The following is a 15,153-nucleotide window of genomic DNA, read 5'->3' on the forward strand; positions in this document are numbered from 1 at the left end:
AGTAAGTAGTTCAAGGTTGTGAGTCTCAGTTTGTGAGTCGAGACTCCTCAGGTTCCATGAATGCATTGCTCTCCTCCTGTGTGTGCAAGTCATAAAAAAACCGGGCAAGAGAAGTGGCCTCCCCCTTAGGGAGTTACGGCTTTTGGACTAGACCCAGGGGAATCCCTGGAAAATAACAAAGCAGTATTGTATATATACAAAAGCAAGACACTTGTTTAGAACAAATTTCAAGGGCTTAATCCATGTCGTAAAGCATAATTAGGTAGAATAAACACCAAATTATAAAGGGAAATAATAAATAAACAGAAAGCTGCTCCTTTATTAAAGGGTGGTAGTTGTGACCAACATTGTCTTTCTTTCAGAGCATCACCTGCGTGACTGTCCTTCCCCCCCCCCCCCCACTGCCCCATAATCTCTGTGCTTTATTATTTCTATTTAGGACAGCACCTACAGCCTACAGTCTACTGTGAGGGCACATGTTTCAATATCTAAATTTCAGTTTTCTTTGTAAAACATCCGAGTTTAAGGTTATTCTATACCATAATAAATTTACTGATTAATTCAATTAATGTTTTAGCAAAGACTCTTTGCAAAATTTTGTGCAGTGTGCCATAAAAGCCATAAATAAGCAAGAGCTATTAAAAGTCCACTAAGAATCTATAAAACAAAATTTTACAAAAATGTATACATACATGGTACACCAGGAATGATAATAGTTGCAAATGCCTCTTGCCTGTTCACTGCTCATGCTTTCTGAAGTCTCAAATGTTTGGTCTCATTTAATTCTTCCTGTAATCCAAGGAGTTTGACATTATTATAAACTTCAGTTTACAGAAGAAACTGAGGCAGAGAGAACAAATAATTAATGCCAGAGCTGAGGCTTGGGAGAGAGCATTGTGTGCTTTTGTTCCCGTCAAAGCCTTGAATCTTCCATCTTCTAATACTTTGCAATTGTATAATTATGGGTCCCAAGGAGTACTCAAGCTGTGTGACTGTCTCTGTGTGTGACTTAGTACTGATTTCTTGGGTTTTTTTGTTTGGTTATAATTGGACTGGGTTGCCCAAATCATGTTTTTCAGAGCAGGAGGCTTCTGAAAAGCCAGCAGGAGAATGGATGGGGCATGTTGTAGTGGTCAGCTACTTCTCTGACTAAAAACTAACAGCAACAAGTACATATCACTTGTAATAATTACATCAGACCTAGAAACCCTTAATATTTTGGTATGTGTCCTTTGGATGATTTTTATTATTTTGTATGTTTTGATAGACTTTTCAAGCATTTTTTATCAAAGAAAAGAATTACATACACAAAAAAATCTACACAATTATTATGGGTCCTTTTTAAAAACAGAAAACACACACTTAATGAATGAGAGCATAGTATCCTTACTTAAACAAATGAATATCCTAGTAAAATTATTCTGTACATGTAAAAGGGAAATTATAGCAGGATAGCATATCAGAAATAAATAGATGAAAAAAATGTTCACACTCTAAACTGTGTTGGTCCATATAACAAAGTGTCCTGGGGGCTCAGCCTGATCTCATACTTGATCAGCATCACCAGGCAGCCAGTGTTCCTAATATTGCCAGATTCAATATCATTATGGAATTGTTGGCTTCATTCCTTGCATTCCATAATACAACTAATTCTTTTGGTTTTATCGAGCTACCTTATAATTATCTTTTGTGTATATTTCAAAGAATCTTTCTTTTGATTATTTTATTAAGATCTCAGTTTGAGTTTAAATTATGCATCAGAAATGTTTAAATAAGCAAGTCATTCTGGTTGGTTTCTTTACTATGTTTCTGAAGGTATGGAGTTTTATTTGTTCTTTGCTTTGTTGTCTGTCTTTGTGGCTCTCATTATTCACTACTGACACTGGACCTGCTGTTCATAAACAGTGCAAATTGACTGTTCCTAAGACTTCCACAAATATTCATTTTGACGTCATCAGGCTCCTTTCAGACCACAAGCATATAGCAGTCAAAATTATGTAATCAGACCATAAATGTCCAAGACATGGGAAGGGGAGTGCATATGGACCAGTAAAAATCTATCCCCACTGATACTTTTACATTTTAGAAGAAATGAGTCACACACAAACTCATCCAAGCAGTAAAATCATAAAGGCACATTTATCGAAAGTCTGGGACATCAAGAAAGACATAAACTGAAGTGGAAGCCAGACGTGGAGAATCTTGAAGAAAAATGAAAACTAAAATTTGCCTCATGCTCTACAGTTTTCAAAGTACTGTGACCTGTACTGTTTCTTTATTCTTTTGACAAAACCGAGAAATAGATATCTCGTACCTTACAAGAGCCTGAGAAAGTTTGTTCTGTGCCCAGAACTTTTAAACAGATAATCCAAAATTTACTTGTCTAACTCACAGAGAATTAAAAATTCCTGCTTATAAGACTTAATGTATTGGTAATGTGTATGATAGTCTACAGAAGGGGCTACTTTGTCAATAGAACATCTGTTTGGGCTGTTGTTTTAGTTCCCACAGGCTGGGAAACTTACAAGCACCACAGATTTACAGTGCACACTTTAGGAGATTGGAAATACAAGATCCCTCCTCTCCTTCATCATAAGCTTTTCACCACACCCAACATGGGTGGAACAAACAAGCTCATCAGAGGCTCTCTTCCAAAGGTGTAAATCTCATTTAGGAGTGTAAAACCTCCTTGATCTAATTGCTTCCTGAAGGCACCACTTCTTAATGATATTGCCTGGGGATTTCAGCGTGTCAGTCTTACAGAGGTGGCGTCATTAACACAGAGAAGGAAGTATACATTCTGTGTCACTAAGCATGATCATATGCTCACAGGGTGTGGACTCTAACCCAGCAATGTGGATTTACCTCTATTTCCCCCGTTTCCGGCCTGCTTCAGAACTTGGGGCAGGTTACTTAATCTCCTGCACTTCATTTTCCTCCTCTTTCTCACAAGCTTTTGTATTCATCTTGAAATTGGACAAGTGTGTGAATAAAGTATATAGCCTGACCAGTGCCCAGAAAACTTAACAAGTTGTAGGTATCGTCAATCTTAAGCATCTATCTCTAAGCTAGGTCCTCTACAGGACCATTGGCACTCAGCTTTGCTGACATTGAGAGTGGTTGTTTCTTTTGAGCTAGAGAAAATGAGTGTTCTAAAAGGAGGATTCCAGCATCCTTCACAGAATTCTTAATTTTGTTGGAACCACTGTTAGTGCCACTGTCACAAAATTCTCTTTATATTCTTCTGAGTGACGGTGACAGCCCTAGTCAGGGCCTGCAGCGGTTCTTTGTTCTGTTGTTGGAGTCTAGACTACAGCGACTGCTGACTTTACTGATGGTAGCGATGATTTTGTAATGATGTTGGTTACATAACAGATCGGCAAGCAGAGTGACAGAAAGTTGTTCATTGAGCCAAAGAAAATGCTTTAGATTAATTCTAGCCTGGGGGAAAGTTCCATCACCTTCTTCTCCCAAAGAAAGTGTGCCGTAGAGTTTTGTACAATCTATCTTGAAACAAGCGAACCAGAGTAATTCTTAATCATTTTGCTTACTTCTGTTCTCTGCTCTGATAAAGGTATAGGCATTCTAGATTAACAAGCACTCCCTCAGAAGCTGTCTCTGCCCTGAGGATTCACTTGCCTTAATTCTGTTTTTCACTCTATTGTTGACACCCCTATGCTGTGGAAAAGAAGATATCAGAAGAGTGAACTGACATTGTTTATGTCATCTTTCGTCCTATATATGGATCTGGGAGTGTCTGAAGCAAGCAGTGAAAGAGGGTAACACAGTCTTCTCAAGGCAACTCAACTTCCAAGTCCAGGAAAACTTTTGCTATGTCACTTGTGATTCCTTTAGACCATTTAACACTCTTGAACTGTGGGTCAATGTAAAGATAAAGTACAGGAAATGTTTATGGTTCTTTTGAAACCCACAAGTCTCTTAATGATTCCTATGACTCATAGTGGACCTTAGTGTGTACCACTAGGACCACAAGGGGCCTGGTAAAGAGGACTCAATAATGTCTGGTTACAGGGAGATGATAGCAATATAGTAAGAGATCCATGTTTTCACTTCTTTCTTCTTCCTCCTCTCTCCTCCTCCTCTTCCTTTTCCTTCTCTTTCTTTATTCATGTTTCTAGTAGTTGAACCTCAGGACTATCACATGATAGGTAATAACATACCATTAAGCCATATCCACAGGCCTATTCTTATTTTTCTGTTATAGACTAGGATGTCCACACTCATCTTGAACTTGGAATCCTCATGCTCAAGTTTCTGGAGAACTGGGGCCTGGTGGCTAGGAGTACTTACCTTATTTGACCTGACAGAATAGATGCTCTTAACTTAAAGAGCAAGTACTACAGTCTGATGATGTCTGACAAGGTTCCCTCAGTGTGCTGCCAGAGAACTGCAAAGGCAGGCAGCGAGGAATCCATTGTCACAACTGACCAGAAAAACTAAAATCTTTGTTAGAGGTGCTGACACAGTAGAATAGTATTATCAATTCCACCCCATAGTAACGGTTAAGAGTTCAGTGTCTACACAGACACTTCTACATTTCTGAAGCATTTTGATCACCAAACACTTGAACTGTTAGAGGAGACAGTCTTTGCGCTGCATACTGAAGTCACCCTGTGCGAAGTCATAACTTCGTGTGTCTGTCCACGTGCAGTCTGTTTGCGGCATTGCTGGGACAGCAGAAAATAGTCAGAGCACGGATGAAGACGGTGGGGAAATGTCTATGAAATCTTTTATTTTTTTTCTACAGCAAAACCTTCTACCAAAGCACTGTACAAAGCCACATACCATGGATGGCTTCAAGTTAGCAGGCTTACCCTTCTACGACTGGTTGAGTGTTTGATGATGATAGTTCCTCAGGAAGCAGGACAGGAGGTCCACAAGGAGAGCAACAAAACCAAAAAGTCTGAGCACAGTGGTCTTCCTGAGACTCATACTCCAACCAAGTAGCATCCATTTTTCTCTTCTCCCCCAGATTTGCTTTAGCTTTAAATAATCATATTTTGGATATTATTTTTGTTTTTCTTCCATTTTGGATGATCTTATTGTGTGTCATTTAAAATAGCTGAATTAGAGATTCCAAGATGGCGGCGAGCAGAGCGCACCGTTTTGGAGAGGCAGAGGACACGAATCTCCGGAATTGGTGAGTGGAGAGTCAATCAAAGCTAGAATTTGGACTGTGGGGCTTTCTAAAGGAGAGGGGCCACCACAGAAGCGTGGAGTGCTAGTAGATTTAGATCGGGCACGGACTTCTCCGGGAAGGAAATAGGGCGCCTCCCTTGTCCGGGCCTCCCACAGGGAAACCCGCCCACAGCACCAGGCAGCTGAGCGCAAAGCTCACATCCAGGAGATCAAGGCAGCAGAGACAGTGCTCCGGGCCCCTTACAGCAGCAGTCTGCTGTAACCACCCGTTGAACACCCAACCCCTCCTGGGACACGTTCCACTCAGGGCCCTCTGGTCCCGAGGATCGTCCCCTCCCCCATCCCGCTGACTTGATCCGGCGGCTTAGACAGCAGCAGGAAGTGCAGCGGAGCTCACGCCCCAAGCGGCCAGAGCGCAATAACCCTAGAAACCTCCTCACTGGAGGAGCGCAGGCCCAAACACAGAGCTCCAACCACAGAGACTCAGATCCACAATATAATTCTTCCTGGATACCAAAGCCGCAAAGCTCAGTGCCTGGGACCCAAGACGGGCGGAGGCAGGGAGGCAGGGCTCCAGATCCCGCAGCTGCAGCGGAGAGCAGTAACGACCTGCTGAACGCCACCACTCAGAGGAGAACACACCCCACCTAGGGCCCTCTCACCGAGCTCTTGACCCGTGGAACACACTCCCCACTACCACCACCACCTGGATCTGCAGGAGCGCACACACCGCCGAAACTCCATCCGGCCAGATCGCACGCCCAATACAGTGCTAGACACAGACTCAGACCCACAGTACAACCTGTCCCAGATCCCAAGCCTGCAAGTGGCAGCACTGACTACACAGGGCTGCCCAGCCAGTGACTGGATGGGCCATCCAAACCCTCAGTGGAAGAAAAACAGCTGAATAGACACTAAAGACCAGCAGACCATTAAAATCAATACGCGCACATATTCTTCAACAGCGCCTGCGATCCCTTAGTGCCTGCAACAACTTCAGTGCCTGCAAAGCACCCCTCTCACACACTGAAGGCCTCTTCATTCACCAACACCCTGTCCCTTAGGACACACCCACAAGCACACGCTCAAACACACGCTACCCCGCATTTGCCCTTCTGCGCCTGCGAACTTTCCTTCTACAGGTATAACCAACGCACACACTGAAACCACTAGACCTCACTAGACCTTCATTTTCCTGAAGAATTCTCCAGATACCAGAGAAAAACCAGTCTGACCTGCAGAATCCAGGAACAGACAGTGAACACGACAGATAACCAAATGGCCAGAGGTCGGCGAAAGAACACAACCAATGCAAATCAAGATATCATGGCTTCACCGGCAACCTCCAAAATTATTGGACACTCCAACTCAGCAGAAACAGAAAAAGAAAAAGATTTTAAAGCTATGTTTATCCAGTTATTTGAGGCACATAAAGAGGAAACCAAAAAATCTCTCAGAGAAATAGTCATAGAGATTCAAACAGTTAAAGAGGATACAAAAAAATCCCTCAACGATTTGGCCTCCCAAATAGAAACAAAGACAAACGAGGTGAACGAAGAACCTCTTAAAGAAACACATGCAAATATAGCCAAACAATTGGAGGCAGAAGCAGAGGCACTAAGAGAGGAAACAAACAAAAAAATAGAGTCCATCTTGGAGACACAGGAATCCACACTCAAACAGATGAAGGAAATGTTGCAAGACATGAAAACAGAATTAGAATCAATAAAGAAAACACAAACTGAGAAAACCCTGGAACTGAAGAACTTAGAGAAAAGAGAAGGAATCTCAAAGGTAAGCATCGCTAATAGAATTCAAGAGATGGAAGAGAGAATCTCCGGTGCTGAAGATACACTCACAGAAATTGATACTTCTCTCAAAGCAAAAATAAAATCAGAAAAATCCCAAACACAAACCATCCAAGAAATCAAGGATGCCATGAAAAGGCAAAATATAAGAATAATAGGAATTGAAGAAGAAGAGGAGTCCAGGTTACAAGGTCCAGAAAATATTTTCAAGAAAATAATAGAAGAAAATTTTCCCAACCTAAAGAAAGAGATGTCCACAAACATACAAGAGGCCTACAGAACACCAAATAGACTAGACCAGAGAAGAAACTCCTCACGCCACATCATAGTCAAAACACTTAATCTACAGAACAAAGAAAAGATACTAAAAGCAGCAAGGGAAAAAGGCCAAGTAACATATAAAGGCAAACCTATCAGAATCACACCGGACTTCTCATCAGAAACTATGAAAGCCAGAAGAGCCTAGGGAGAGATCATGTGGGCCCTAAGGGACCACAGGTGCCAACCTAGACTACTTTACCCAGCAAAGCTTTCAATCAACATAGATGGAGAAAATAAAATATTCCACGACAGAACTAAATATAAGCAATATTTGAACAGCAACTCAGCCCTACAAAAGATACTAGAAGGAAAATTCCAATCCAATAAAAACAAATACACCCAAGAAAACATAGGTTAAAGATAATTTCCAACAAAAGTCAAAAGCAAACAAGCAATGATTCACAGTAACATCGCCAACTCCACAATAATAGGAAATAACATTCAATGGTCATTAATATCAACATCAATGGACTCAACTCTCCAATAAAAAGACACAGACTAACAGAATGGGTGCGGAAACAGAAACCAACAGTCTGCTGCATCCAAGAAACACACCTAAGCAACAAAAATAAACATTACCTCAGAGTAAAAGGCTGGAAAACAGTTTTTCAAGCAAATGGACCCAAAAAACAAGCAGGAGTGGCTATCCTAATATCTAATAAAATAGATTTTCAACCAAAACTAATCAAAAAAGACATAGAGGGGCACTACATTTTCATCAAAGGAAAAATTCACCAAGAAGACATCACAATTCTACACATCTATGCCCCAAATACAAGAGCACCCACATTCATAAATGAAACATTATTAAAGCTTAAACCACACATTGATGGCAATACCCTAATAGTGGGTGACTTCAACACCCCACTCTCACCAAATGACAGATCAACTAGACAGAAACCAAATAGGGAAATAAAAGCACTTACAGAGTCCCTAAATCAAATGGACCTAATAGACGTCTACAGATCTTTCCACCCAAACTCAAAAGAGTATACATTCTTTTCAGCACCTCATGGAACCTTCTCCAAAATAGACCATATAGTTGGTCACAAAGCAAGCCTCAACAGATACAAAAGGATTGAAATAATCCCTTGTATTCTATCGGACCACCATGGACTAAAGCTGGACATCAACAACAATGGAAACAACAAAAAGCCGACACGCACATGGAAACTGAACAACTTGTTACTCAATGACAGCTGGGTTAAGGAAGAAATAAAGAAATTAAAGACTTCTTAGAATTCAATGAAAATGAAGGCACAACATACCCAAATTTATGGGACACATTGAAAGCGGTGCTCAGAGGAAAATTTATAGCACTAAGTGACTTCAAGAAGAAATTTATAACATCACATACAAGTAACTTAATGGCCCAACTGAAAACCCTAGAAAAAAAAAGAAGCAGATACATCCAAGAGGAGCAGAAGGCTGGAAATAATCAAACTCAGGGCTGAAATCAATCAATTAGAAACAAATAAAACTATTCAAAGAATCAATGAAACAAAAAGCTGGTTCTTTGAGAAAATCAACAAGATAGACAAACCCTTAGCCAAGCTAACTAAAAAGCAGAGAGAATCTATCCAAATCAGCAAAATCAGAAATGAAAAGGGTGACATAACTACAGACACTGAAGAAATCCAAACAATCATTAGGTCATACTACAAAAGCCTATATGCGACAAAATTTGAAAATTTAAACAAAATGGACACTTTTCTTGATAGATTCCATCTACCAACATTAAGTCAAGATCAGATAGAAAGACTGAATAGCCCTATATCCTCCAAGGAAATTGAAGCAGTCATTAACAGCCTCTCCTCCAAAAAAAGCCCTGGGCCAGATGGTTTCAGCGCAGAATTCTACCAGACCTTCAAAGAAGTGCTAATACCAATTCTCCTCAAACTATTCCACAAAATAGAAACAGAAGGAACATTACCAAACTCATTCTATGAAGCGACTGTTACCTTGATACCCAAACCACACAAAGACCCAACAAAAAAAGAGAACTTCAGACCTATCTCTCTTATGAATATTGATGCAAAAATACTCAATAAAATACTTGCAAACCGAATCCAAGAACACATCAAAGATATCATCCATCATGACCAAGTAGGCTTCATCCCAGGCATGCAAGGGTGGTTCAACATACGGAAATCCATCAATGTAATCCACCACATAAACAAACTGAAGGAGAAAAACCACATGATCATCTCCTTGGACACCGAAAAAGCATTTGACAAAGTCCAACACCCATTCATGTTTAAAGTATTGGAGAAATCAGGGATACAAGGCACATACTTAAACATAGTAAAGGCAATATACAGCAAGCCTACAGCCAACATCAAACTCAATGGAGCGAAACTTAAATCAATCCCACTGAAATCAGGGACAAGACAAGGCTGCCCACTCTCTCCATATCTATTCAACATAGTACTTGAAGTCTTAGCCAGAGCAATAAGACAACTAAAGGAGATCAAGGGGATACAAATTGGAAAGGAAGAGGTCAAAGTGTCACTATTCGCAGATGATATGATAGTATACATGAATGACCCCAAAAATTCAACCAGAGAACTCCTTCAGCTGATAAACACCTTCAGCAAAGTGGCTGGATACAAAATCAACTCAAAAAAATCAGAAGCCCTCCTGTATACCAAAGACAAAAGGGCCGAGAAAGAAATTAGGGAAACAACACCCTTCACAATAGCCACTAATAACATAAAGTACCTTGGGGTGACACTAACCAAGCAAGTGAAAGACCTGTTTGAGAAAAACTTCAAGTCTCTGAAGAAAGAAATTGAAGAAGATCTCAGAAGATGGAAAGATCTCCCGTGCTCATGGATTGGTAGGATTAACATTGTGAAAATGGCCATCCTGCCAAAAGCAATCTACAGATTCAAGGCAATTCCCATCAAAATACCAACTCAATTCTTTTCAGACCTTGAAAAAAAGATTCTCAGCTTCATATGGAGAAACAAAAAACCTAGAATCTCCAAAACAACCCTATACAACAACAGATCATCTGGAGGTATCTCCATTTCCGATCTCATGCTGTACTACAGAGCAATAGTAATAAAAACTGCATGGTATTGGCATAGAAACAGAAAGGAGGATCAATGGAACTGAATTGAAGACCCAGAAATAAACCCACCTACCTATGAATACTCAATTTTTGACAAAGCAGCCAAAACCATTCAATGGAAAAAAGATAGCATCTTCAACAGGTGGTGCTGGTCTAATTGGATGTCTACATGCAGAAAAATGAAAATAGATCCACATTTATCACCCTGCACAAAACTAAAGTCCAAGTGGATCAAAGACCTCAACATAAAACCAGATACGCTAAATCTGTTAGAAGAAAAAGTAGGGAACAGCCTAGAACTCATTGGCACAGGAGACAACTTCCTGAACAGAACTCCAACAGCACAGGCTTTAAGAGCAACAATCAATAAATGGGACCTCATGAAACTGAAAAGCTTCTGTAAAGCAAAGGACACCGTCATCAAAACAAAACGACTGCCTACAGATTGGGAAAGAATCTTCACCAACCCTCTATCTGACAGAGGGCTAATATCCAGTATATATAAAGAACTAAAGAAGCTGAAAAGCAGCAAAACAAGTAATCCACTTAAAAAATGGGGAACGGAGCTAAACAGAGAATTCTCTGTAGAGGAATATAGAATGGCAGAGAGACACTTAAAGAAATGCTCAACCTCATTAGCCATTAGGGAAATGCAAATCAAAACGACCCTAAGATTTCACCTTACACCCATCAGAATGGCCAAGAGGAAAAACACAAATGACAACACATGTTGGAGAGGTTGTGGAGAAAGGGGAACCCTCCTCCATTGCTGGTGGGAATGTAATCTGGTACAACCACTTTGGAAGTCAATCTGGTGCTTTCTCAGACAATTAGGAATAGCGCTTCCTCAACACCCAGCTATACCACTGCTAGGCATATACCCAAAATTTGCTCAAGTGCACAATAAGGACATTTGCTCAACCATGTTTGTAGCAGCTTTATTTGTAATAGCCAGAACCTGGAAACAACCCAGATGTCCATCAACGGAGGAATGGATACAGAAATTGTGGTATTTCTACACAATGGAATACTACTCAGCAATCAAAAAGGAGGAAATCATGAAATTTGCAGGCAAATGGTGGGATCTAGAAAAGATCATTCTGAGTGAAGTATCCCAGAAGGAGAAAGACAAACATGGAATATACTCGCTTATATAGACCTAATATATAGGATAAACAAAATGAAATCTATACACCTAAAGGAGATAATCAAGAAAGCAGACATGGGGTATGATGATCTATCTTCATTTAGAAAGACAATTGGGATATGCATTGAACGTATGACAGGAGTCTATCGCAGAAAGCATCTGAAAGACTCTACCTAGCAGTGCTCCAAAATAGATACTAAGACTCACAACCAAACCTTTGGCAGAGTGCAGGGAATCATATGAAAGAAGGGGAGTTTGATGTGGAAAGGATAGGAGCTCCACAAGGACCAAACGTATCTGGGCACAGGGTCTTTTCTGAGATGGACACTCAACCAAAGTCCATGAGAGGATAAAACCTAGAACCTCTGCTCGGATGTGACCCGTGATAGCTCAGTAATCAATTGGTTTCCCATAGTAAGGGGAACAAGGACTATTTCTAACATGAACTCAATGACTGGCTCTTTGACCTCCCCACCTCCCAAGGGAGGAGTAGTACTGTTAGGCCACAGAGGAGGACTTTGCAGCCAGTCCGGAAAAAAACCTGACAAAAGCGAGTCATATGAAAGGGGAGGAGGTCCTCCCCTATTAGTGGACTTGGAAAGGGGCAGGGAGGAGATGAGGGAGGGAGGGTGGGATTGGGGAGGGAATGAGGGATACAGCTGGGATACAGAATTAACAAAATGTAACTAATGAGAAAAATAAAATTATGGAAAGAAAAAAAAAAAGAGAGCCCTGGCTGTTCTTCCAGAGGTCCTGAGTTCAATTCCCAGCAACCACATGGTGGCTCACAACCATCTATAATGTGATCTGATACCCTCTTCTGGCATGCATGTATACCTGCAGATAGAGCACTCAAAATAAATATTTTTTAAAAGTTAAAATAAAATAAAATAAAATAGCTGAACTAGAAATCATAAAAAATATGATAGTAATTTTATAGGAAGGTTTTCTCACACATTAAATGTGTGCATGTACTTTAAGCCTGTCAGAGAACATCATAGTTGAAAAACTCATCCTGAGAAGTAATAATCAGTTTTGAATGTTCTTGATGCTAGCACTGCTAAGAGTGGCCAAGCATTCAATAGCTGCAGCCTTTGTCTCCCTGAAACTGTAAGAAAATAGAGGGGTCTTAAGTGTTTTCCCTGTTATGATTAGATTTTATCATTAATTTATTATGAAAATAGATAGAAACAATGACATTGTCACATGTTGCCATGTTCTACTCTCAAAGATCTGGTTAGTGTCTAATAATGTTTATGTATCTGACATGAAAAGCTATCTACTTGATAATGGCCAACAGCTGCTAAGATCTGGTTCTTTTGTAATGGCTTCAAAGGAATTGGATCAAAAAGGAATTCTTTAATAATGTACTTCACACATTAATGTCCTTTAAAGGAACCAGTTCAATGGACTACATTTTATAGATAAACCTTCAAATTCATCTAAGAAATTGGCATAGCCCCCACTGTTATTTAAATGTAACATATATTTAAATAGGATGAAGAATTATATATGTTCTATAACATGTATATATAAATATGTTAATAATGGAGTTTTATTAAAATCTTTTTCTGCATAAAAGACAGTAAGCCAAGTCTTGGATGCTACATTTATGAACACTTTTCCAAAGAAAAAAGTATTTTTCCATTTTTAAATCTGTTTCCTCTGTGTGTGTGTGTGTGTGTGTATGGTATATGCATATGGTATAATGTCCAAGTCATTAATAAGTAAAACCAAAAAAATAAGATTCATTCTTATGTGGTTAGTTGAAAAGATAGTACGGAAAAGTTAGATTTTTTATTTCTAAAATCAAAACCATTGGTTTTAGTCCTGCAAAATGTCCTTAGAAATGAGAAAACTAAAATTCACTTTTATTTAAATTAAATATTTTGACAAAAATTTAACTCAGTAACTTCTCAGAATTATAGGAATAATGATTAAAACATATTACTGAAATCAGAAATATTAGTCAATCCTAAGATATAGGAGGTGAAAACATGTCAGATAAAAATTTCTTCATATAAAAATTTCTTCATATAAAAATTCAAAAATGGGGCAATTACAAAGAATGGTAATTTGTTCATAATTTTGGAAGAACTACAGAATAAAATGAGACCATTGAATTTTAGAACTATATTTTTGAAATAGTCTCTTGTTGGAGGGGAAAAAAAGATGTTTGAATGTATAGAAACTCAAATATGTCATTATTGCCATGTAAACATTATAAAATATATTGAAAATAATAAAATAATATACATTTTTAAAGATCCATTTCGGTGTGAGTGGGTGTATATGTGTGTGAGTGTGTGTGTGTGTGTGTGTGTGTGTGTGTGTGTGTGCCCATTTGCATACAGGGTTCTGTGGAGGGAGACCAGAAAAGAACTTGCTTTGATTTTTCTTGGAGCTAGAGTTACAGGTAACTGTGAGCCTCTGGACATGGGAGCTGCGGATAGAACTCATGTCCTCTGAAAAAGCAACAATCTTAAATACTGAGCCATCTCTGTAGCCTCAGTTTTTTGTGTTTTTGGTTTTTGTTTTTTGTTTTTTTGTTTGTTTGACAGTAACTAAATCATACTTAGATTCATCTTTTTCACTTAGAAGAACTAAATCAGAAAAAATGAAGCAAACCTATCTTAATTAAGCATAAAGATTATAACCACCCATTCCTAGAGGCAGTGCAGGCATGACTGCTGAGTCATATGTGTGTCAGCACCTGGCAGAGAAGAGAGAGGCTGTGTCTACACTCAGTGTTCTGACCTGTAAACATCTGAATGATTAGTAGCCTAACATTGCCTGAGACCACCACCGTCCAGTGCCAGGGGTCCCCAAACACCAGTCTAGTATTGTGCAGGCCCAGACAGGTTTCAGGATGGGGAAAAGCCAGAGACTAGAAGAACCCCACACAGGACCCTGCAGGTCCTGCTCTGAGTGAGCACCAGACAGAGGAATCCCACATGAAGCCACATGGGTGTCCGGGCAAGAAGTGAGCCAGAGAGGACCAGCAGAGTAGCACCATAGAGGCCTGGACAAAGAGCTAGCCTAAGATGAGCACTAGTCTGGTGCTGTGCAGACTGGGCCGGGTTAGGAGGGATAAATTATGTCTGAGATGACCCCTGCCCAGTCTCATAATGTACTAGCTGGGCCTAGCACTAATGAGATGACTGCAGGTACTCTGAGACCCTGGTTACCACTAAGAGGAGCAAGAATGTGGTGGAAAATTGGAAAAGAAGGAGCAACAGAGAGATGTGGGCACAATGAAGAGAGGCAGAACAGGGGACTCAAGGGTAGTGGGGAACAGCCTGATGTGAGTAGCTGGTGAGTAGCCTTGGAGTGAAATGGGGAGAGGAGAAGTCCCCCTACTACAGCAGGCAGGAGAGATGGCCCTGAAGTCATCAAAACAGGAGAGCTGCACTAGCTCCTTACCTGCTGTAGCACGTAGGAGAGCAGTCCCTGCACCTACACGTGGGCACCATAGTAGAGTTGACCCTGATGGCAAGGGCTTGCATGAACTAGATCTGGGGGTTCGAGCAGAGACCAACTGGCCGAACAACTTGTCTGCCTTGTGGCAGCTTGGGTTAAAAAAAAAACCTGCCCCATCCTTGCTCCTTGCCACTTATGGCAGGCAGGAGAGTTGGCCCTGT

General features: G+C 40.2%; 1 non-coding gene across 1 annotated transcript; it reads left to right on the forward strand.

Moving 5' to 3' along the window:
• The first annotated feature begins 14,173 nt into the window (after positions 1 to 14,173).
• LOC132646176 (small nucleolar RNA SNORA17) lies at positions 14,174 to 14,303 on the forward strand. Its single transcript, XR_009584301.1, has one exon. It is a non-coding gene; the product is annotated as a small nucleolar RNA SNORA17 (small nucleolar RNA).
• The last annotated feature ends 850 nt before the right edge of the window (positions 14,304 to 15,153 follow it).

The sequence above is a fragment of the Meriones unguiculatus genome, chromosome 10, assembly GCF_030254825.1.
Source record: "Meriones unguiculatus strain TT.TT164.6M chromosome 10, Bangor_MerUng_6.1, whole genome shotgun sequence".
Lineage (NCBI taxonomy): Eukaryota > Metazoa > Chordata > Mammalia > Rodentia > Muridae > Meriones > Meriones unguiculatus.